The 22,439-nt window shown below is 27.4% G+C and overlaps 1 protein-coding gene across 1 annotated transcript in view; it reads left to right on the top strand.

Annotated features, from left to right (window-relative positions):
* The window catches only part of LOC117177801 (acyl-CoA Delta(11) desaturase-like), a 144,855-nt gene that overhangs the window by 99,292 nt on the left and 23,124 nt on the right, over positions 1 to 22,439 (top strand). The gene's annotated exons all lie outside the window — the stretch shown is intronic.

Below are 22,439 nucleotides of genomic sequence, written 5' to 3'. Positions count from 1 at the left end.
TGAAAATTAAAATTCGAAAATTTTTTCTAAAGCCTCCAGGGGACTTCGTTTTCGTACGAAAAAATTTTATGTGCCCTTATTGCATCCGGACCCACAATTATGCAGGCATACAATTATTAACATTTTTTAAATATTTTAATCAAAAATAGTTTTTCTTTCTTAAATTTTCAACAATTGAATAAATAGGAATAAATAATAGACATAAAGATATTGAAGAAATTATTGTTGAAGAGAGGGAAAATACAAAAGAACGATTTATTTAGTTTCAATCAAATAGATGGATTTTCAACTAAATTAATGAATCTGCAGAACAAAATACAATTGCTTAGCCAAAAATAAAAAAGTTGAATATTCTATTTAAAAAATTAATAATAAAAAAAAACATTGTAGTAAATAGTTACATGTTCAAACAAAAATATTATTATTAAATATTAATTAATTTTCAGTCAAAACCAATTAAAATTAAATAAAAGACGAATTTTCGACGTAATAGATTTATTTATGAATGAAAAAAAAAACAACGAAATTTCCACCAAAGTATACTTTTTAGTCAATCAAGAAAAGAAAATTTAAGCAAATTGTTCGATTCTCAAATGTTGAATAAAATTAAATAAATAATAAATTGACATCTATTCAAGGAATTAATGTAGAAATCAGTTAAATTACAAAAGGAACTATTTGTTTAGTTCCAACCAAAAAGACGAATGTTCAACCAAGAATGAAAGAGTTAAATCTTTGATTAATATAATTAATTTTTAACCAAATCATTTAATTTTCAAATCAGAATGTGAATTTTTAATCAGAAACGGGCAAGTTAAACTTGTGGTTAAAAAAATGAATTTTCAGCAAACAAATAGCAAATATCAACTGAAAAAGATTTAAATTTTCTGAGAAAATACTTAAATTTTACCAAAAAAGATTTTTTTTAAAGTGTCGAATTTTCATCCAAGAATGATTTTTCAGAAAAAAAGTAACCAAATTGTTGAATTTTCAAACAAAAAAGTGAATTTTTCCCAAAATACTTAAATTTGTGACAAAATAATTTCAATTTTTAATGACACAGAACTTTTATTTGAAAAAGTTGGATTCAAAACAAACATATAGCAGTATACTTTTCAAATAAATGGAATTAACTTTCAATAAAAAGAGATGAACTTTGAACTAGAAAAAAGATCTTTTAACAATATATTCGAATTTTCTCCAAAAAAAGTTCATTTTCATCCAAATAGTAGAATTTTGAACCGAAAGAGATCAATTCTAAACCAAAAATATTATATTTGGACTCTTCAAATTAAAAGAATTAGCTTTCAACCAAAAAATATGACTTTTAAAAAAGTAGTTGTATTTTCAATAGATTTATTAAATTTTAGAAAACGTATTTGTTTACGAAGGTATGATATTTTGGTCTACAAAAAAAAGTTTCTATCTAAAAAGACGAATACTCAATCAAAAGTTTGAATTTTTAATAAAAAATATGAATAATGGAACAAAAAATAACATAGTAAACTTTCAAGCAAAAACAATCAAAATAGAAAAAAAAACAACAAGAAACATCTTTAACCATGCATAGTGGGATTATCTTATCGACTCCTATGACTCAGTTCTCATTTCAACGAAAAAACTATAAAAAGGGAAATTTTATTGATAACGGGTAAAAAAAAGAAACTTATTAAAAAAGGGGGAAAGAAGAGTATAAGAGAAACAGTGTGAAGTCTGTGATTCAATAAACCGCATTCAAAATTCTGCTTAAGTACCAGCAAGAAGAGTTTTTTTCAATAAGCATTTTTTGAATTTATAATCGAAATATTTAGAGTATCCCTCAATTGTGAATTTTCGCTCTACAAATATTAAAGAAACTAGAGTATTTGAAAAACTGAGAAATGTGAAAAATTGATGGTTATTAAAACAATCCCCATCTTGTTCCTGGAACTTGATCGGCTCGCGTTCTCCACGGTCAAATTTACTGTCGATTATCGTTTTGTCGATATTGCTGGGATAAGGCTCGCGTTCGCCATGCTCAAGGTTACTTGCGAGCATCGTTCTGTAGATCTCGCTGGGAGAAGGCCTCGCGCGATTGGCTCGCTCGCGCTTCCACGCTCAATGTTATTGGCGAGCATCGTTCTGCAGACCTCGCTGGGAGAAGGCATCACGCGATTGGCTCGCGATTGACACGTAAAACTTTACAATCTTGGAACGGAAATCGAAGCCGAACTTTCCCAGTGTGCTGATATCAACACTGGCTTAATATAATTTATAATTAAAAATAAAATTGATTATTAAAAATTAACTCAGCGGACGTAAGCAAAACATCTCAGGCCCTGCGTTAAATTTGTCTGTTTGATTGCCTTAATTCACTACATGAACTTTATTTGTGTTTAAATTCCTATTTCTGTCGCGTTCTCTTGAACACTCTTGTCGCTTGCCAGGCACGTGAATTAACGGGTGGAAATTGTTTAAAGTAAATACGAAGATGTACGTGACGCAGTGTGTTAAGATGGATTCTTGGGTAAGAGAGAAAGGGGTAAGAGGGTTGTGGAAGGTAAAGGGAAGCAATTCGCGTTTCAACTGCAGAGACCGTAACTAGGGCGCGGAGGTGGGCGGAAGCAACGTTAAGAAGTACTTCGCCCTCTGGCTTAAGGCTTCTTCTCCTCTTGAGAGGGAGAACGGAGACCTGTATCGAGACATTTCTCTCTTGGTTGATTTGTTTTGTTCAACTTTGAATCCACGAAAGTCCACCAAACGTGCTACCAAATCGTCTTGTTATCCGCTTCTTTTTCAATTTAACTTTCTTTATTAGCTTCAATTCCACTGCTACTGCGTACTTTACAGCACTTGTAACAATTAAGAAAGAAATCCAGGAAATGATTGTTCTCATTTCTTTCAGATTTCTAACTTTCATTCCAAACAAAAAATTTGTATTATTATATTTTTGTAATTTTTGCAATCGAAAATTTAAGTTTATTGTTTTTGGTTAAAAATTCCATGGTTTAAATTGAAATTTTTTAAATTTTGTTAAAAACAGTTTTGTTTTTTTTCTAGTTGAAAATGAATTTTTTACTTAAAATTGAAAATTTTCACTTTTAATGAAAAATGTATCTTTTTTTAAACGGAAAATTCATTTATTTGAATGAAAAGTCGTGTTTTTGCTAGAAACTTAATTTATTGGTTGAAAATTAATATTTTTTTGTTGAAAATTCAACTACTGATTTAAACGTTGAAATATTTTATGAAAAATAAATTTTTGTTTTGTTTTGGCGATTAATGATTTTAGTTAAAACATTCATCTCTTTGAAGATTTAGCTATTTTGTTGAACAATGTTTTTTAAAAATAATTTTTGTAATTGAAAATCTAACTTCTTTATTTTTGGTAAAAAATTCATGATTTCAGTTCAAAGTTCATCTCTTTTTGAAACTTGAACCATTTAAAAAAAAAAATTCATAATGATTATTTGAAAATGCACCTCTTTGGTTGAAAATTTTGCTATTGCGTTACACAATAGTTTTTTTCAACTACTTGGATAAAAGTTAAAGTATTTTCTGATTTTTTTTCTGGAAATTTATCACTTTAATTACAAAGTTCATCTCTTTGCTTAATAATGTAGGTATTTACTTGGAAAGTGTTTTTCATTGTTGATTTTTTTTTCGTTGAAAATACATCTGTTTGGTTGAAAATAATTTTATTTAACTAAAAATTTTACATTTTTATTTTTGGTGGGGAATTAATTTTTTCCTGTTTTATTTTAAATTATTTTTGGAACTAAACATTTAATTCTACCAAAAATTAAAAGTTGAACAATTTTCTCGAAAATTCATTTTTTCGTTGAGAATTTAACATTTAATTTTTTGAATCATCTTTTTGTTTGCAAATTTAGCTATTTTGTTGAAAAAATTTTTGTTGTTGTTGAAAATGATTTTTTTTCATTGAAAATCTGTCCTTTTGGTTAAAAAATTGTTTTTCTACTGAAAATTCAACATTTTCACTTTTGGTGAAGAATTTGTCTTTTTCAGATGAAAATTCAAGTATTTCGTTGAATATCCTTTTTTTTTATGAAAAAATTAATTTTCATAGTTCAAAATTGATGTAACTTGGTTGAAAGTTTAATTTTGTAAATTATTTTTTTATTTGAAGATTTATAATTTTAATTAAAAATCCATCTTCCGGTTAAAAATTTCATTATTTTGTTTTATTTTTTTTTTTTGTAGAAAATGAATAGGTTCAAATTAAATTTAACATTTTTATTTTTGGTGGGGCAATGTATCTTTCCCAGTTGAAAATACAAACATTTGGTAAAAATGCATATACTTTTTTAATAACTGTTTTGTTTTGCTTTAAGTTATTTTTGTGATTGAAAATTAAATTTTACCACTTTTGGTTATAAATCCATATATATTGTAGAAAATTTCAATATTTTGTCAAAAATGGTTTTGTTTCTGTTGGTTAAAAATACTTTTTTAACTAAAAAGTACACATTTACATTTTCGGTGAAAAACTAGTTGAAAACTAGTTTTTTTTTTTAACAGAAAATTAAACATTTTCGCTTTCGGTAATAGAGTTTCTGGATTAAAGTTGAACTATTTGATTAAAAAAACATGTTTTTGTTTCAAGATTCACAATATTTATTAAAAATCCGTCTCGTTGGATGAAAATTTCACTCTTTTGTTGCAAATTTTTTTAACGTAAAAAATTAATTTTTTCAACTTAAAATTCAGCATTTCCATATTAGACCAGGTAATCTAAATGTTTTTCCTGCATAAAATACTAGAACCTTAAAAATTTGACATTGATTGTTAAGTAAGATTCTCCTTAAAAATTCAATAATTAATTCAGATGCAAGAAATAAATTTTTTGAGATGTAAATACCCGATAATAATACTTTCATTATTGAACAATTTGCACAAATTTTCTTAATTACACCGATATAGTTGTTTCTTAAATATTACATTGTTAATTAAGAAAAGTTCCTTTTTTGTATTGCTGCGAGCGTCAATCCAGCAATCGCACATCGAGTTTCGCCACTGGAGTCGATACTCAAGCGTTTATATTTGATAAAACAAAACAAAAATTTTCATTAAGTTGCAAATATTTTTCATCTTGCAACTAAGGGCAACTTTTCAAATGACCGTATTTCCGTGAAAAAAGTACGCAGCTCATTCTAATTTTGTATATCGAGTGCATGTATTTTTTAAGAAATTTTCACGCCGAGCTTAATTGTTTATAAAAATTAGAAGCGCATAATTTATTTGTTGTCAAACAATTTATATCTCCGTTTTTAATTAACATTAGGAGTTCAAATTTTAGGAGGTGATGAAACTGCCTTCAACCTTTCCACGTATCTCCGAGACATTCGATTTGAACCCTTATGACGGGGGAGAAGGCAAGTGAAAGTGACCTTTTCGCGAAGCTTTAAAGCCTGGTCTACAATCGCCTCAAATAGCTCGTTCCGGCGCCGCAAACTCGGCGATGCGACGCGGAATTGCAACGCAAAGAATAGCTATCTACAGTGGTCGCGAGCGGCGCTGTTGCGGCAGCCAATCAGAGCATACTATCAAATGAACGGTTTTCTCATCGTGCTTTGACAGTCAAATATTTTTCGCCTCTACAATGGATCCCTGTGACCCGCATTTTGCTCTTTTACAGTTTTTTTCTTTAATTTTAAATGATTTTAAATGTTTCTCACATAATACACCAAACCAACCAAAAAAATCTAGACACATGCAATACAAAATCACTCGAACTCAGTGTCGATGATGCCACAAACGTGTGGTTGTATAAGGTTATGTGATGAAACGCTCTGATTGGTCCTCTGACATTCGACGCGAGATCACGCGAGACGGATGCGGCGCGAAAAGTTTAGTTGAACCAACTTTTGGCTCTCGGTAACTTGCGGAGCGTGGTGCCGCAACGGGCTGCCTGCGACGATTGTTCACCAGGCTGCCTGCGAGAGCGCTGGGGAGGGGATAGCGATTTCTCGCTTTTCGTCGCTTGCACGGAAACGCTCTAATGACTTAAAACTCGCTCGATTAGTCAGATCTACGAAACTACTCGATGAAAATTGATGATTCTTTTTTTAATTTAATAGAGCGCATCGAGAGGAAAAATAATCTTCACTCGAATATGCGCTAATGCTATTTTTTAATCGTATTATTTGCAATTGAAAATTGTAACTATATTATTTTTCCTCCGCTATTTAAGTATCTTAAACTTGTTTAGTTAAAAAATGGTACATAAACAATTCTTCAAACATTTTCTTTTTTATTTTATGAATAGTGAAGATTAAAATGATATGCATCACATTTTGCCATATATAACCAGTGATAATAAACAATAGGCGAAATTGAGAAGTTACAAAGAGAGAGTTTCTTGTTCAGCTTAAGTTGTTCAGATTCTAAATAAAGAGAATTCACTCTAGGAACTAGAAGAACAGAAACAGAGGTAGTAGCACAATCTCGAAATGCTTGCAGAAATGTTCGAGTGCTACCTGAGATAGAATTCAGAATTATATTCTCATGCACTTCCAGAATCTTTCTTAGATGTTTACTAGAGTTGAAAAAGGAAAAAGGCTTCCAGGAATATAATGCAACCACTTAGAGATCATCATAAAAGGAATATCAACTTCGAATATTGCAAAAACGTTTAAATTCATTGTTGGTCTTTAAAGAATTATGCTTTTGAACTTCAAACACCTTTTTTTATAATTTATTGCATCAAAAAATTTCGGAAAGCTTTCCAGTAGATAGGCAGGACTGGTTATGTATAAAGATTCCTATCTTACCGACATCGAGGATGTTCGACAACGCAAGTGGTTCTTGTCCGTGATAATTTGAGGAGTTCTAAGCCAGATTTATGCACCACTTGGCTTACAGATTGGCCGACAATTTTACTTTCAAAATGTCCGGAATTTGCATTGATTTTTCTCTGAACAATTTTGTATCGTACTTGTTCAGTTTTTATTTATTTTAATAAAAAAATTCTTTTCTAAAATGGAAGATAAATTTTCAATATACAAGAACGATTTTTCAACAAATAAGTTAAATTTCTAACAAATAAAAATGACTTTTTTAAGAAATACTTCAATTTTCAACAAAATAGTGGAATTTTTAACTAAACATATAATTAAATTTTTTTTAATTTCAGGAAAACACTCAACTTTGTAACTGCAAAGATGAATTCTCAATTAAATAGTTAAATATTTAATTTAAAAAATTAATTTATGATTAAGCAGTTGCGTCTACAGTCAAATAGTTAATTTTGAAAGTGAGAGAAAAGAATTTTCTACAAAATAGTTACATTTTTTAAACAAAAAAACACATTTTTCTATGAGACAGTTGAATTTTCAACACGAAAAGTTCAATTTTCTACAAAAAGATAAATTCTCAACAAACAATATAATAATTGATATTTCCACCTAAAAAAATACGAATTTTCAACATAAAAATATGATGTCTCAACAATAAATTTAATACTGACATTTTAATCAAAAAATGTGAAATTTTTACCAAAAACGAAGTATTTTAAAACAAAAAGGATGAATATTCAATCAAGTTAATTAATTTCCAAAAAGAAAAGTTTTCAAGCAATTAGTTAAATTTTGAACTGCAAGAGAGGAATTTTCAATAAAAAATTGAAAAGTTCAACATTCAGTAAAAAAATTAATTAAAAAAAGAAAAAAGAATGAATTTTCAACCAACAGGTTCAATTTTCAACCAAGGAGAGGAATTTTTAATGGAAACTATATCATTTTCAAACAAAAAAGAGAAAATTTTCAGAAAAAATATTAAGATTTTTTTCTACAAAAGAGATGCATTTTTAAACCAAAAAGACGAATATTCAATCAAGTATATTAATTTAAAAAAGAAAAGTTTCAAAGCAATTATTCAAATTTTAAACTACAAAAGAGTAATCTTCAACAAAAAATTTAAAAGTTTAAATTTTCAGTAAAAAAAAAATAATTTGCAAAAATAAATAAATTTCAACAAAGTAGTTCTATTCTCAACCAAAGGGATGCACTTTTAACAAAAATTATCGATTTTACAAACAAAAAAGAGAACATTTTCGGAAAAAATATGAATTTTTCCCCAACAGAGATATTTTTAAATCAAAAACACGAATTTTCAATCAAGTGTATTAATTTAAAAAAAGAAAAGTTTTCATGCAATTAGTAAAATTTTAAACTATAAAAGAATAATTTTCAACAAAAAAAGGAAAAGTTCAACATTCAGTACAAAAAAATTAATTTTTAACAACAACAAAAAACGAATTTTCAACAAAATCGTTAAATTTTCAACGGAAGAAATCAATTTTTAACAAAAACTATAAATTTTCCAACCAAAAAAGAGAAAACTTTCACAACAAATATTTAGTTTTTGTCAAAAGAGATACATTTTTTAACGAAAAATACGAATATTGAATCCAATATATTAATTTCCAAAAATGAAAGTTTCCAAGAAATTAGTTAAATATTAAACTAAAAAAGAGTAATTCTCAACAACAACAAAAATGGAAAAGTTGAACTTTCAGTAAAGAAAATTGATTTGAAACAAAAAAACAACGAACTTTCCACTAATAATACAATTTTCAAACAAAGAGATGGATTTTTTATTAAAATTATGAATTTGCCAACTAAAAAGGATAAATTATTCACAAGAAATAATAAATTTTTTTTAAACTATATATGTTTAACCACTAAAAAACGAATTTTCATCAAGATAGTTGGATTTTTGACAAAAAAAAGGTGAAACTTTAAACCAAATAGTTCCAAGTAAATAAAAATAATGATAAAATTCAATAATAAAAATTGGATTTTCAATCACATATTTAAATTTCCAACAGGAATAATAATTATTTAAATAAACAGTTGCATTTATAATTAAGTAGTTGCACATTAAATCAAAAGAGGCGAATTTTCAACATAAAATGATAAATTCGTAAACGAAATAACCAAATTTTTAATTAAAAAGATTAAGCGGCTAACAAAAATAACAAAGAAGATTTATTTCCTACTAAAGGAATACGATTTATTAACAAAGAAAACAGTATTTTCAAGAAAATAGTTCAATTAAAAAAAAAATGCATTTCCGACTAAAATGATGAATTTTCGATAAAAAATGCCATTTTCAATTAATAAATATTTTTATTCGGGACAGAAAGATAAGTTTCACAAAATTTTTGAACTTCTCTTTGTCAGAAGACAAATCTCGTTTAAAACAGTAGAATTTAAAAAACAAGAATATGAATTCTTAATCAAAAGGATAATCTTCAACCAAAGAGTTAAATATATTTGAAAGTTCGTTTTGATTGTTGATGAATTTCTATCTAAAAAGATGAATTTTTATACCCAACAGGCGAAATTGGAGTTAAAATTTGAAATCCAAAGACACTACTAAAAAGAAAAATTTTCTAAATTGAAAAATATTATTTTTCAACAAGAAATGAAGAAGTTACAATTTCCTATATACTTTTGCCGTATTTTTAGTGGTTAAACTCCCAATTAAAGCTTTAGGTCCCCCTTCATGAACTTTATTGCAACCTAGTCTTTGCATATTCAAAAACTGTGAGATACGCGAAAACTGGCAGCATTTTCAGGATTTTATAAATGAGGATGTTCCTGAGCCACCCCAAAATAAACATTAAATAAATTTTCATAATTAAAAAAATAAAACTTTTGACCTTTTTCGAAAGCAGCCATGTAATCTCAGCTACCCGGATGTAAACCAGTAATCAAATTCCATTTGTTTAAACAATTAAAAATTAATCCACAATATCGATGAAGTTAAGAATCTTCAGTAACAGAAAATGCTTAACGTCTCAGACAGGCTAGATGGAAACCCATTTTTTCAAATTTAAAATTAAATTTATTCTTGAAAAAAGATCTCCTTTCGCTGCACTGGGAATCGAACCACAGAACTTCTGATATCCGGTTAGGTGATTTTCCATTAAGCTGTTAGAGATTAAAGACTATTAGAGTTCTGGGATTCGACTCCCAGTGGAGCGAAAGGAGAAGATTTTTTTTCCAGAAAGAATTTCATTTTAAATTTGAAAAAAAAAATGTTTTCCATCTATTCTGATTAAGACGTTGAGCATTTTTTGTTATTGAAAATTCTTAACTTGATCGATATTATGGATTATCTGCCTTCACGGTTGTAGAGCATTATATACTGTCGGTAATGTACCATTCGCTGCTAATATAATAGATTCGTTAAAAGAAACTATTATATAAATTCTTAGTTTCTTCCAAGATTTTTTTAAAATCCCTCTCTCTTTCCTGACTCTTCCTGACCAATAAATTTCCCCGATTTTTCCATAATTTCCACGTTTTCCCTTACCTACGGGCAATCGGAGCTTAGAGCAACAAAGCTGAGCACGGACACGAACCACTTTATCTGCCGAACGGTCTCAACGTCGATAAGGTAGGACTCTTTATATAAACCAGCTATCTACTCCAACCACTACATTTCTATCGATTGTAAATGCACGATTTACCAGTAAAAAGCCGTATCACCGAGTTCAATAACAATTCCATGGAAAGTGGATTTAAACGCGATGCCAAAAGTCGATTCGACAGTTTAGCACTTTTTCGCGTCTCCTCGATTCCTACGATCTCAGAACTACCCTTGCTGCTCTCTCTCTCTCTTTATCTCTCCCCCCTCTCTCTCTTTCTTTCTCCATCTCTTTTTCTTTTGTCATCTTTCCTATTTTCTTTCCTTCTCCTCTCAATCCCACCCTATATCTTCCGTTAAATCCTGACTACTCTTCTTGATATTCCCTCCAATCCCTGCTACCATTTTCGATTTGTTTTATTTTACCCCTCTGCCATAGAGCTCGGTTCGTACTCGATAATCGTTTTACCTCGAGAATTTCACGAAATGCCTTTCGACGCTAACGATATTCGAATCTTAACGAACTTTTCCTGGATCTCCGTTACCGCCCATTAGCGAACACTTCCACTTTTTTCCTCGAGACGAAATCCTTGATTGTATTGATGGAACTTGGAGTAATTTTTGGTGATTACTGCAGTTTCGGTCGGAAATTAGCGATAATGAAATTATCGCTTAAGGTGGAGAGAAAATTTCGTACCTTAATGAAAAATTGATACTTCAGCGGATTCTAAGTTTGATTACGTTACCTTATTGTATGTGAAACGTTACAAAAGTATTGGGATTTTCAGAAAATCTAACATTTTAAGCAATAATTTAAGAGAAGATTGTTATTAATAATTATCGATTGTTTAAAAAAATACTTTGTTAAGTAGCCTTAATTATTACCTTGATTTTACTGACAGGTGGACAAAAAGTTGTAAATTTAAGAAAAAACTACATTTTTTAGTATCATACATTCCAACAGAATATTGTTATAAATAAAAATAAATTGTTTTGATAATTTTATTCAACTTCATTAAATATGATCTTATTCTAGGTAAAAAGTTGTTAAATAGTTTAAACTTTCAGCAAAACCCGAAATTTTCTAGCATTACATATTCTAAAAAATATTGTTATGAATAATAATGAATTATGTAAAGTATTATATTTTATTTTATTAAATACGATCTCACTTTAAGTGAGAAATTAAAAAATGGTTTGAAGTTTAAAAAGAAACCGCAATTTTCTAGCATTATGTATTCTAAAGAATATTGTTATAAATAAAAATAAGTTGTTTAAACAGTTCTATTCAATTTTATCAAATATGATCTCACTCTAACCAAAACTTAAAAAATATTTGAAAATTTCAGAAGAAAAAGCAAACATCTAACCTTCTTTTAAGGAAATATTGTTATAAACAATGATAAATTGTTAAATTAAAAGATTTATTAAATAACATTAATTAATTGACTACATGAAATAGTTGCTAACTAAGTGACAACTGGATAAAAAGTTGGAAATTTAAGAAAAACTTGTCACCTTTCTGGCATTACATATTCAAGAAGAATAGTGCTATAAATAATAATAAATTGTTTAAACAATTCTATTCAATTCAATTAAATACGATCTCATTCCAGGTAAAGGGTTAAAAAATATTTAGAAAAGTCAGAAAAAAGCGCATCTTTCTGGAATTAATTATTTTAAAAGAATATTGCTATGAATAATAATTAATTTTTTAAACAATTATATTTTATTTTATTAAATATGATGTCAATTTAAGTGAAAAGGTAAAAATTACTTTTAAATTAAAAAAAATTACAACATTCTAACGTTACATATTCTAAAAGAGTATTATTGAAAATAATAATAAATTGTTTAAACAATATTATTCAATTTGATTAAATATGATTTTACTCTAAGTGAAAAGTTAAAAAATGGTTGGAAATTTCAGAGAATAACTGAATTATCTAGCACTATTCTAAATAAATATTGTTATAAGCAATAAGAAATTGTTTAAAGGAGTAATTTTTTACATGCAAGAATAATTGTTTTATTCTAACTGAAAAGTTTACTAAAAGTTGGAAATTTTTAGAAAAACCCCAACTTTCTAATATTCAATATTCTAAAAGAATATTGTTAGGAATGATAATAAATTGTTCAAGCAATTTTATAGACTTTTATTAAATATGATCTCACTCTAAATAAAAAGTTAAAAAAGTTTCGAAATTTCAGAAAAAAACGGAATTATCTGGCATTGTTGTAAGTCAATCTTGTTATAAACAATAATAAATTATCAAAACAAAAAATTTGTTAACTCTCATTATTTATCATCTTACTCTAACGAAATAGTTGGAAATTGGAGAAAAAACTGCTATCATCTAGCATCACTTGAAAGAAGATAGTTTTAAACAATAATAAATTAATTAATTGACAATACAATTTGGCTAACTTGCATTCTTTATTAATTTATTCTAAGAAGTTGAGAAAAATTCTGAAATTTTAGAAAGAATTTTCGTTTTCTAGCATTATTCTACATAAATGTTGTTGCAAAGAATAATAACATATTGCTTAAACAATCGTGATTTTTAAATTCGTATAATTATTAGCTCACTGACTGAATGGTTGACAAAAAGTTATTAATTCTAGAAAAAACGGCAACTTTTTAACACGATTTTAAGAGAAGTTAGTTTAATAAAGTTATAAATTGTTTAAGCAAATAATTTGTTAACTTGCATTAATTATTACCTCAGCCTGTCTGAAAAGTTGATAAAAGTTAAAAATTTCACTAAAAACAGCAACTTACTAGCATTCATTAAGAGAATAAATAAACAATAATAAATTATATAAACAACTAATTACGTTAAATTTAATTACTTATTAAATAATTCACTTTAAGTAAAAAGTTAAAAAATTGTTGGAAATTTCAGAAAAAAGATGTTTAATCAAAATAAAATCACAAAGCTGGATTGAATCCTAAAATAGTAAAATAACTGATTAGAGTTAGTATAAATGTCAAATAACTCAAACTAAATATTATAATATTTAAGACGTTAAATACAAATTTCTATAAGTTGTTATATTTTTGGTCATGAAAAAATTACAAATTCCTATTGGTGAAAAAAAGATCTTCTCTCTTATTAGATTTGGTAGGAATCGAACCCACGTAAACAATCAGCTTGACAGGTTCTCTATCCACTAAGCTACGGAGGATCAATAATCTTTTTGTCCAGAGTCGTACATGATGATATTAGAATCGCATTCCATGTAAACTTATTTTCAATTTTTTTTAAATTTACTTGATATTAAAGGGGTAAAAGTCTAAAAAGGTGTGAAATTATAGCTTAGTGGTAAGAGCACCTGTCCAAATATCAGCTTACGTGGGTTCGATTTATACCGGAGCTAAAACAGAACATCTTTTTTTCCCAATAAGCATTCCAAATATTTTTTATGACAAAAAAACCAAGTAATCGTAAACAGTTAAAACAAAGTACAAAATAATTTGTGGCGTATTGTTAAAAAAATACTGCTTTATAATGGAAATTTCTTCTTAAATCTTAATTGTAAATTAAAAAAATTTTTCAGAAAGATCAAGAAGGTAAAGGTTTTTCAAAACGTTAGTATGCTTTTTAAATGAACATTTTCTCCATATAAAAATGTTTATAATCCGATGTGAAATGTTTTGAACCAAGTTTTTTGCTAAAACTTTTTATTTTGAATCAAAATTTTAACTTTCATTTATACAGAACCTACAGCGTACATTTTATCATTTTGTTTAATTTTTATCATACATTTTACAATTTTTTACCGTTATTTCTCGCACTTGCATCAAGAAATAAAGCTTTCATTTTCATTTCCGAAAGAAAATGGTGAAAAATCTGTTTAACTGAATAAAACGCGCAGCAGTTTTTATTTTTAACGTTGCTGTAATTGAAAAAAAAATTAAAGTGAGCACTGCTAGCTTTTCAGGCTGCATTTTCTGCAATATAAAAAAATAATTAACAAAGATAAAAAAATTTAAATCGGGATGGCATTTTTTTAAAAATTATATTCGCAGAGGAAAAAGTCTGTGACTAAAAAGAAAATATATGTTCTTTTTAAATTATCAGACCTTTTATTTTTTTTAAAGCCATAGAGGTGTAGAATGTCAAAATTTTTATATAAATAGAAAAATGGGATTTTTAATTAGGGACTGTGCACTTTAGGTCTACATATATATGGAAGACATTCTACAGAATTCAGAATGTCACTTCGAAATAAATCATACACGACTTTAGAAAAACAGATTCTTGATCCTTTCATAGCTTAGTGGTAAGATCACTTCAATGGAAATCAGTTTCAGAGGGTTCGATTCCCACCGAAAATATACAAAGAGTTTTTTTTTCCAATGAGCATTTTTAATATTTTTTATTACAAAAATATAAACCAAATAGACATCTTGAATATTTATTCACACTGGCCAAAACAACATTGACATCTAAAATAAACTAAATTTTATGATTTGAAATTGGAATTCATTTTTTTAAAGATTCAGATGTAGATGTAATAAAATGTATTATATAATTTGAAAGTTTTAATTCAAGTTAAAGAATTAAAATATCTTTCAACAATATAAATGCAATTTTTAATTTTGTATGATATTCTAAAAATCCGATTATATTTTATATCTTTGAAACCTATCTCTGATACTCAATTTCGATTTCATTTAAAAATTACGGACCCGCGATACGATCGACTTCAGGAAAATTGACCTCGTCAGGTAATTGCAAAAACCGTCAGAAAAGAAAGTCAACTCTGGTTTTCTGACCTGAGTCAATAAAAATCTCAATCTTTTCAACCACGTGCTCGTAAACGCTGTTTATTTCTAGTACATATTTATTTACGTGAGTGGAAGTTGCCTCTCTGACCTCGTTTCGTGATTGTACTAACCCCAAGAAATACAAGCTCTGATTCAATCCGAAATTTTTGTTTGAAAATTTGATTTCTAAGAGAAATCAGTCAAGTTGTAAATAATTTTTTAGCTATGAAGGCAACAATTCCGTTATTGAGTTTTTGACTACATGTTTTAAAAAAGACAAAATAATTCTAAAAATTGGCCATTTTCGTAGGATACTATCGTAGGGCACTGTCGTAAAGTGCAATTATAGGGCCCTATCATAAAGTGCGATCATAGGATAATATCGTAAAGTAAAATTGTAGGACCGTATCGTAAAGTGCGATCATAGCATACTTTCGTAAAGTGCAATCGTAAGAACCTATCGTAAAGTGAGATCGTAGGACACTATCGTAAAGTGCAATTATAGGGACCAATCATAAAGTGCGATCCTAGGATAATATTGTAAAGTGAAATTGTAGGACCCTATCGTAAAGTGCGATCATAGGATACTTCCGTAAAGTGCAATCGTAAGACCCTATCGTAAAGTGAGATCGTAGGACACTATCGTAAAGTACAATCATAGGGCCCTATCATAAAGTGCGATCATAGGATAATATCGTAAAGTGCAATTGTAGGACCCTACCGTAAAGTGCGATCATAGTATACTTTCGTAAAGTGCAATCGTAAAAACCTATCGTAAAGTGAGATCGTAGGACACTATCGTAAAGTTCAATTATAGGGCCCTATCATAAAGTGCGATCCTAGGATAATATTGTAAAGTGAAATTGTAGGACCCTATCGTAAAGTGCGATCATAGGATACTTCCGTAAAGTGCAATCGTAAGACCCTATCGTAAAGTGAGATCGTAGGACACTATCGTAAAGTACAATCATAGGGCCCTATCATAAAGTGCGATCATAGGATAATATCGTAAAGTGCAATTGTAGGACCCTATCATAAAGTGCGATCCTAGGATAATATTGTAAAGTGAAATTGTAGGACCCTATCGTAAAGTGCGATCATAGGATACTTCCGTAAAGTGCAATTATAGGGCTCTATCATAAAGTGCGATCCTAGGATACTTTCGAAAAGTGCAATCATAAGAACATATCGTAAAGTGCAATCATAGGGCCATATCATAAAGTGCGATCATATGATTATATCGTAAAGTGCAAATTTAGGACCCTATCATAAAGTGCGATCATAGGATAATATCGTAAAATGCAAATATTGGACCTTATCGTAAAGTGCGATCATAGGATACTTTCGTAAAGTACAATCGTAGCACGCCATTGGAAGATACGATCCTAGAATGCAATCATAGAATAAGACAGCAGGACAATATATTAGGACCCTTTCGTGAAGTGCTATCGTGGGACGCTATCGTAAAGTGCGATCGTAGGACACTATCGCAAGATACGATATATGATACAATTTTAGGACACTTTCGTATGGTACTAATGTAGGAAGCTATCGTAGGACCCTATCGTAAAGTGCGGTTGTGGGGCACTAGGGTAAAGTGCGATGGTAGGGCACTATCTTAAAGTGCGATCGTAGGACACTATCCTAAAGTTCGTTCGTAGGACCCCATCGCAAGAAACGATGCTAGAATACAATCGTAGAATACGACAGGAAGACAATATCTTAGGATACAATAGAGAAGTGCGATCATAGGACACTATCGTAAAGTGCAATCCTAGGATCTTATCGTACACTATAGGACACTATCGTCAAGTGCGATAATAAGATAGTATCGTAAAGTGGAATCGTAGGACCCTATCGTAAAGTGCGATCGTAGGACGCTATCATAAAGTGCGATCGTAGGACAATATCGCAAGATACGCACCTATGATACAACCTTAGAACACTATAGTAGGATACTAATGTAGGACGCATCATAAGACTCTATTGTGAAGTTCGATCATAGGGTACTATCGTAAAGTGCAATTGTAGGACCATATGGAAAAGTGGGATCATAGGACAGTATCGTATAGTGCAATCATAGGACCCTATAGTAATGTGCGATCGTAGGATACTATTGTAAAGTGCAATCGTAGGACACTATCGCAAAGTTCGATCATAGGACACTATCGTAAAGTGCGGTTGTAGGACAATATCGTAAAGTGCGATCATAGGACACTATCACAAAATACAGTTCTAGGATACTATAATAAGATGAAATCGTAGGAAATTATCGTAGGAGAGGTTGGTAGTACACTATTGCAGGACATTATTGCAGAATACAATCTTAGGACACCATCGTAGTATATTATTTTGTATAAAACTCGTATTTCGGCTCAAAAGTTAAACAATTTGTTAGCAAATTTTACAATTTTATTTGTAAGAATGACAATTTTGAAAATTGAGGTATGTTGTACAAAATTTGTCTTTTTTCGTAGAAAATAAAATTTTTGGTTTAAAATGCATAACTTTTTATTTAAAATGAATTCGATTAAGTTGAGGATTTAAGCATTTCATTCAAAATTCACGTTAGCTAGTTCAATCTAACTTTTTGCATTTTAAATTAGAATATTTTTTGTTCAAATATTAACTATTACATTTTTGATGAAAATTCATTCACTTCTAATTTTAGTTGAAAAATTGTTTTTTTTATTTTGGTTGGAAATTATATATATTTTAGTGACAATCCAACTTTTTGTTAAAAATTCAACTGATTAATTTAAAATAAACCTTTTTATTTTTCCCATTTTTATCTACAAAAGTCGACAAATAGGAAAATAATTTAATTATTTGGTTAAAAATTAAACGATTCCATAGAAAATTAATTTTTTCATTGAAAATTAATTCCTCTCAAGAAAAATTTAATTACACTTTTTTTGTTTAAAAATAACCTTCTTAGTTTGAAAATTCAATTCTGTATTTAAAATTTGTACTAAACAAAAAAATATTAATTAAAAATTAATTCAAGAAAATTTATACCAGAATCACATCCATTATTGAAAATGTTTAGATAAAAATGTACATATTTTGTTGAAAAGTCGTCTTTCAAGTGGAAAATTCAACTATTTGGATAAAAATGTATGTATTTTGTTGAAAATTCAACTACGCAATAAATTATTTAATTGATAAATGTATTTGGTTGACAATTTGTCTTTTTCGTGAAAAATTGATTTTTTGTTGTTAAAAAATACAATTGTATGGGTAAAAATTAATTTATTTTTACAGAGCATTCAAGTCTTTTGTCTCGGACACTCTAGGGTGTCTTGCCAACCTGGAAAACCTGGAAAACCTGAAATTTTCAGATAATTTTAATATACCTGGAAAATCCTTGAAATGTCAGGGAATTTTTTTTCCAGTCAGAGAATTTTTTTTAAGGTGTACTTACTTTTTTAAAATTGCAATATAAGATTAGATAATAATCATTCTTTTTGCATAAATGTAGCTTTATATCATTGTGACTAACTATTTTTTTGAAAATCGGTTTTTATTTTGTTAGAATTTTTTTTTGTTTTGTTAAAAATTTTAATTTGTTTTTTTAACTGAAAATTTAACTATTCTAATAAGTGATTCCATTACTTCAGTTGAAAAATCATCTCTTTAATTAAAAGTTAATTTTTTCAACTAAAAATTTAACTTTTAAATTTGTGCTTGACTCTTTATCCTTTTCAGTTGGAAATTCATAGACTTTCTTTACTTTTTTTAAAATTTATGTTTTGTGTTGAAAATTCTTTTTTTGTTTCTTTTTAATATAGCTATTTCAATTGATAATTCATTTATTTAGTTGGAAATTGATCAGTTTGGTAATTTTCTCTAATTCAATATTTAACTATTCCATTTTAGGTTAAGAGTTAATCTTTTTTAGTTGAAAATTCTACTATTTTTCTGAAAATTAATATATTATGTTTAAAAATCATCTTTTTAATAGAGAATTAATTATCTCGTATGAAAATTCAGATTTTTCAATATTAAAGTATTTCAGTTAAATATTATTCATTCTAGATGCAAATTTAGCAATTTGGTTGAAAATGAAACTACCTGTTCGAATGGTCAAATCTTTTGCTAAAAATTCATCTTTATGGTTAAAATTTTTTTTATTATTAAAAATTTAATTTTCTGAACTGTAAATTTAACTGTTTAATTTTTGGTTGAAAACTCATCATTTGAATTAAAATAATTTTTTTTTTAAATTCACCTTCTTTAATTAAAAATTCAACCATTTGTTTGGGAATTCATGCATTTTGATGCAAAATCGTATATGTTACAAGAATATTTATCTTTTTGATTGAAAATTCATCACTTTTGTTTTAAAATTCCACTATTTTTTTCAAATGCTTTTTCTTTATGCTGAAAATCGCCTTTATTGAAAATAAAAATAGTCAGTTAAAAGATCAAATCTTTTGTTAAATATTCATCTGAATGGTAAACTTTTTTTTTAATTTATGGAAATTTAATTTTCTAAGCTTCAAATTGAACTATTCCATTTTTAGGTAAAAAAAAAAATATTTTTTAATTAGAAATTGAACTATTTGTTTGAAAATTCATGAGTTTCGTTGAAAAATCGAATTTTAATAGTAATTTATTTTTTTTGGATAAGACCTCATCACTTTGTTAAAAAATGCAACTACTTCTTTAAATAGTTCCTTTGTTGTTAAAAATTAGATTTTTTTGTTAAAAATTAATTGTTTTTCTTAAACATTCATTCCATCAAAACTCAATATTCAAACCTTCGATTCTTTGTTGAAAATGTGTCTTTTTACGTTCAAAATTCCACTACTTAATTTTTTTGTTTGTGATTGCAAATTCAAATATTTAATTTTTTTATTTTAGTTAATGTATTTTTTTGAAACATCGTATTTTTTGGTAGAAAATAAATCTTTTTGTTTCAAAATATATTTAAAGTTTTTTTTAAAGTAGTTCAGTTAAATATTCATAATTTTATTTGGAAATTGATCACTTTGGTCCAAAATAAAATTACTTGGCTAAAAGAGTGAATCTTTTGTTAAAAATTCTTCTTTTTGGTTAACAATTTTCTTTTAAATGAAAATTTTAGTTTTTAACCTAAAAATTCAACTATTCCATTTACGGTTAAAAAATCTATTTTCTAATTCATAATTTATTTATTTTGTTAAAAATTGATATTTTTAGTTGAACATTGAACTATTATCGAAGTAATGTATTTTGTTGAAAACACCTTATTTTTTTAAAGAAATTAACCCTTTTGTTCGAAAATTCATTAGTTTGCTTGAGAATATATCTTTTTTTTTTAAATTAGACATTTTTCGTTGAAAATTTGATCTTTTTTATTGAAAATCAATCTTTTTTAAACTCAAGATTTAACTACTTGGTTAAGAAACTTTTTTATGTATTTGTCAATTTAATTTGTTTTTAAATTCATGTATTTTGTTTCAAAAGTAGATATTTTTGATTGATATTTAAGTATTCCAGTAAAATATTCAATTTTTTTTTTTTTTTAATTCATCATTTTGGTTGAAAATGTAACTATTTTTTTAAAAATTAGTTTTTTTTTTGGTTAAAAATTATATTTTCTTTGTTGATAATTAGTTTTTTTTTAATAAATGAATTTTTCAACTCATCATTTAACTGTACCATTTTTGGCTTGAAAACTAATATTTTTTTGGTCGAAATTGAACTATTTAATTAAAAATTTGTTTGCATTTGTAAATTCAACTACTTTTTTTTTAATGCATTTTTCTTTAATCGTCTTTTTTAGAGAAAATTAATCTTCTTGTTTCCAAATTTACCTTTATGTTAAAATTAAAGTATTCCAATTAAATATGCATTATTTTAATTAAAAATTTATTACTTTGATTGAAAATAAGAAATTGCTTAAAAGATCAAATCTTTTGTTAAAAATTTATCGTTTTGGTAAGATAAATTTTCTTAGTAATAGAAATTTAATAGTTTTAACAGAAAATTTAACTATTCCATTTTTGGTTTGAAACTGATCATTTTTGATTCAAAATTAATATATTTCGTCTCAAAATTAATATATTTTAGTTGCAAATTTAATTATTTTAGTTTTAGGTATTAGTCTTTTTTGATTTAAAATTATATTTTTTCTCTTAAAAGTCAGTTTTTTTCTATTAATAATTAATTTTTTTTCAAACTCAATATTCAACTATTCCATTATTTGGTTGAAAATCTTTTTAAGTTGAAAATTAACTATTTGGCGAAACCATTTTTTTGTAGTTTCACATCCAACTATTCTTAAAAAAATTCATGCATTTTTTTGAAAAATCGTTTTTTTCGTGAAAAATAAGTCTACTTGTTTCAAAATTCATCTTTTTTAGTTAACTTTTTTAAACTGTGAAAATTAAATTTCTTAAGCTAAAAACTGAACTATTCTATTTTTTGTTAAAAACAGATCTTTCTCATTTGTAATCTAAATATTTTATTCAAACTTAATATTTTTAGTTAAAAATTTAGCTACATGAAAATTCATGTATTTTGTGCAAAAACCTTATTTTTTCGTGAAAAATTAATCCTCTTGGTTCAAAATTTACAACTTTCTTTGAAAATATAGCTATTTATTTAAAGTCTTTTTTTTTGTTTTGTTAAAAAATAATAAAATGGTGTTTTTCATTGAAAATCAATTTTGTTGACACATCGTTTTTTATAGAAAATTAATCTTCTTTTCTGAAAATTCATCGTTTTAAAACTATTCAAATATTCGAGTTTAATATTCATCATCATATCTAAAAATGAATTATTCTAGTTGAAAAAAAAAACTACTTCAGCAATAAAAGTTTCATTTTCTAAGCTCAAAATTTATCCATTCAATTTTTGTTTAAAACCCGATAATATTTTTTGCCGCAAAAAGATTTTTCTTGAGTTAAATAAAAATCCTCAATTTTAAATTAGAGAGAAAATTTTATTTGCCACAAAACGCATCCTTTTGACACAAGAAAACATTTCTTTGAAGTGGAATCTAGAATCACGAATGTAGACTTATAGAGAGCAATTTATATATAATAAACGTACCGCACGCGTTCCCATAAGATTAGTATAGAATACTTATAGGGGTTGCATGTGAAGCGAATATACAGATATTTTGTTTCCCTCGGATCGCAAAATTGCGGGTGCTATACCGCAACTCGAGACTGGTGGATCGCTTCGGTTTGCAGCTTCCCATTTCCGATACGGCGTACGATAACACTCGCTACGATTCTCTTTACTCCACTCCTCCATCGAGCACGTGATGTTCGTGAAGAGAGAGAAATCCCGAGAT

The sequence above is a fragment of the Belonocnema kinseyi genome, chromosome 8 (assembly GCF_010883055.1).
Source record: "Belonocnema kinseyi isolate 2016_QV_RU_SX_M_011 chromosome 8, B_treatae_v1, whole genome shotgun sequence".
Classification (NCBI taxonomy): domain Eukaryota; kingdom Metazoa; phylum Arthropoda; class Insecta; order Hymenoptera; family Cynipidae; genus Belonocnema; species Belonocnema kinseyi.
The sequence above is the reverse complement of the archived record's forward strand: the minus strand, read 5'-3'. Positions and strand labels throughout refer to the sequence as shown.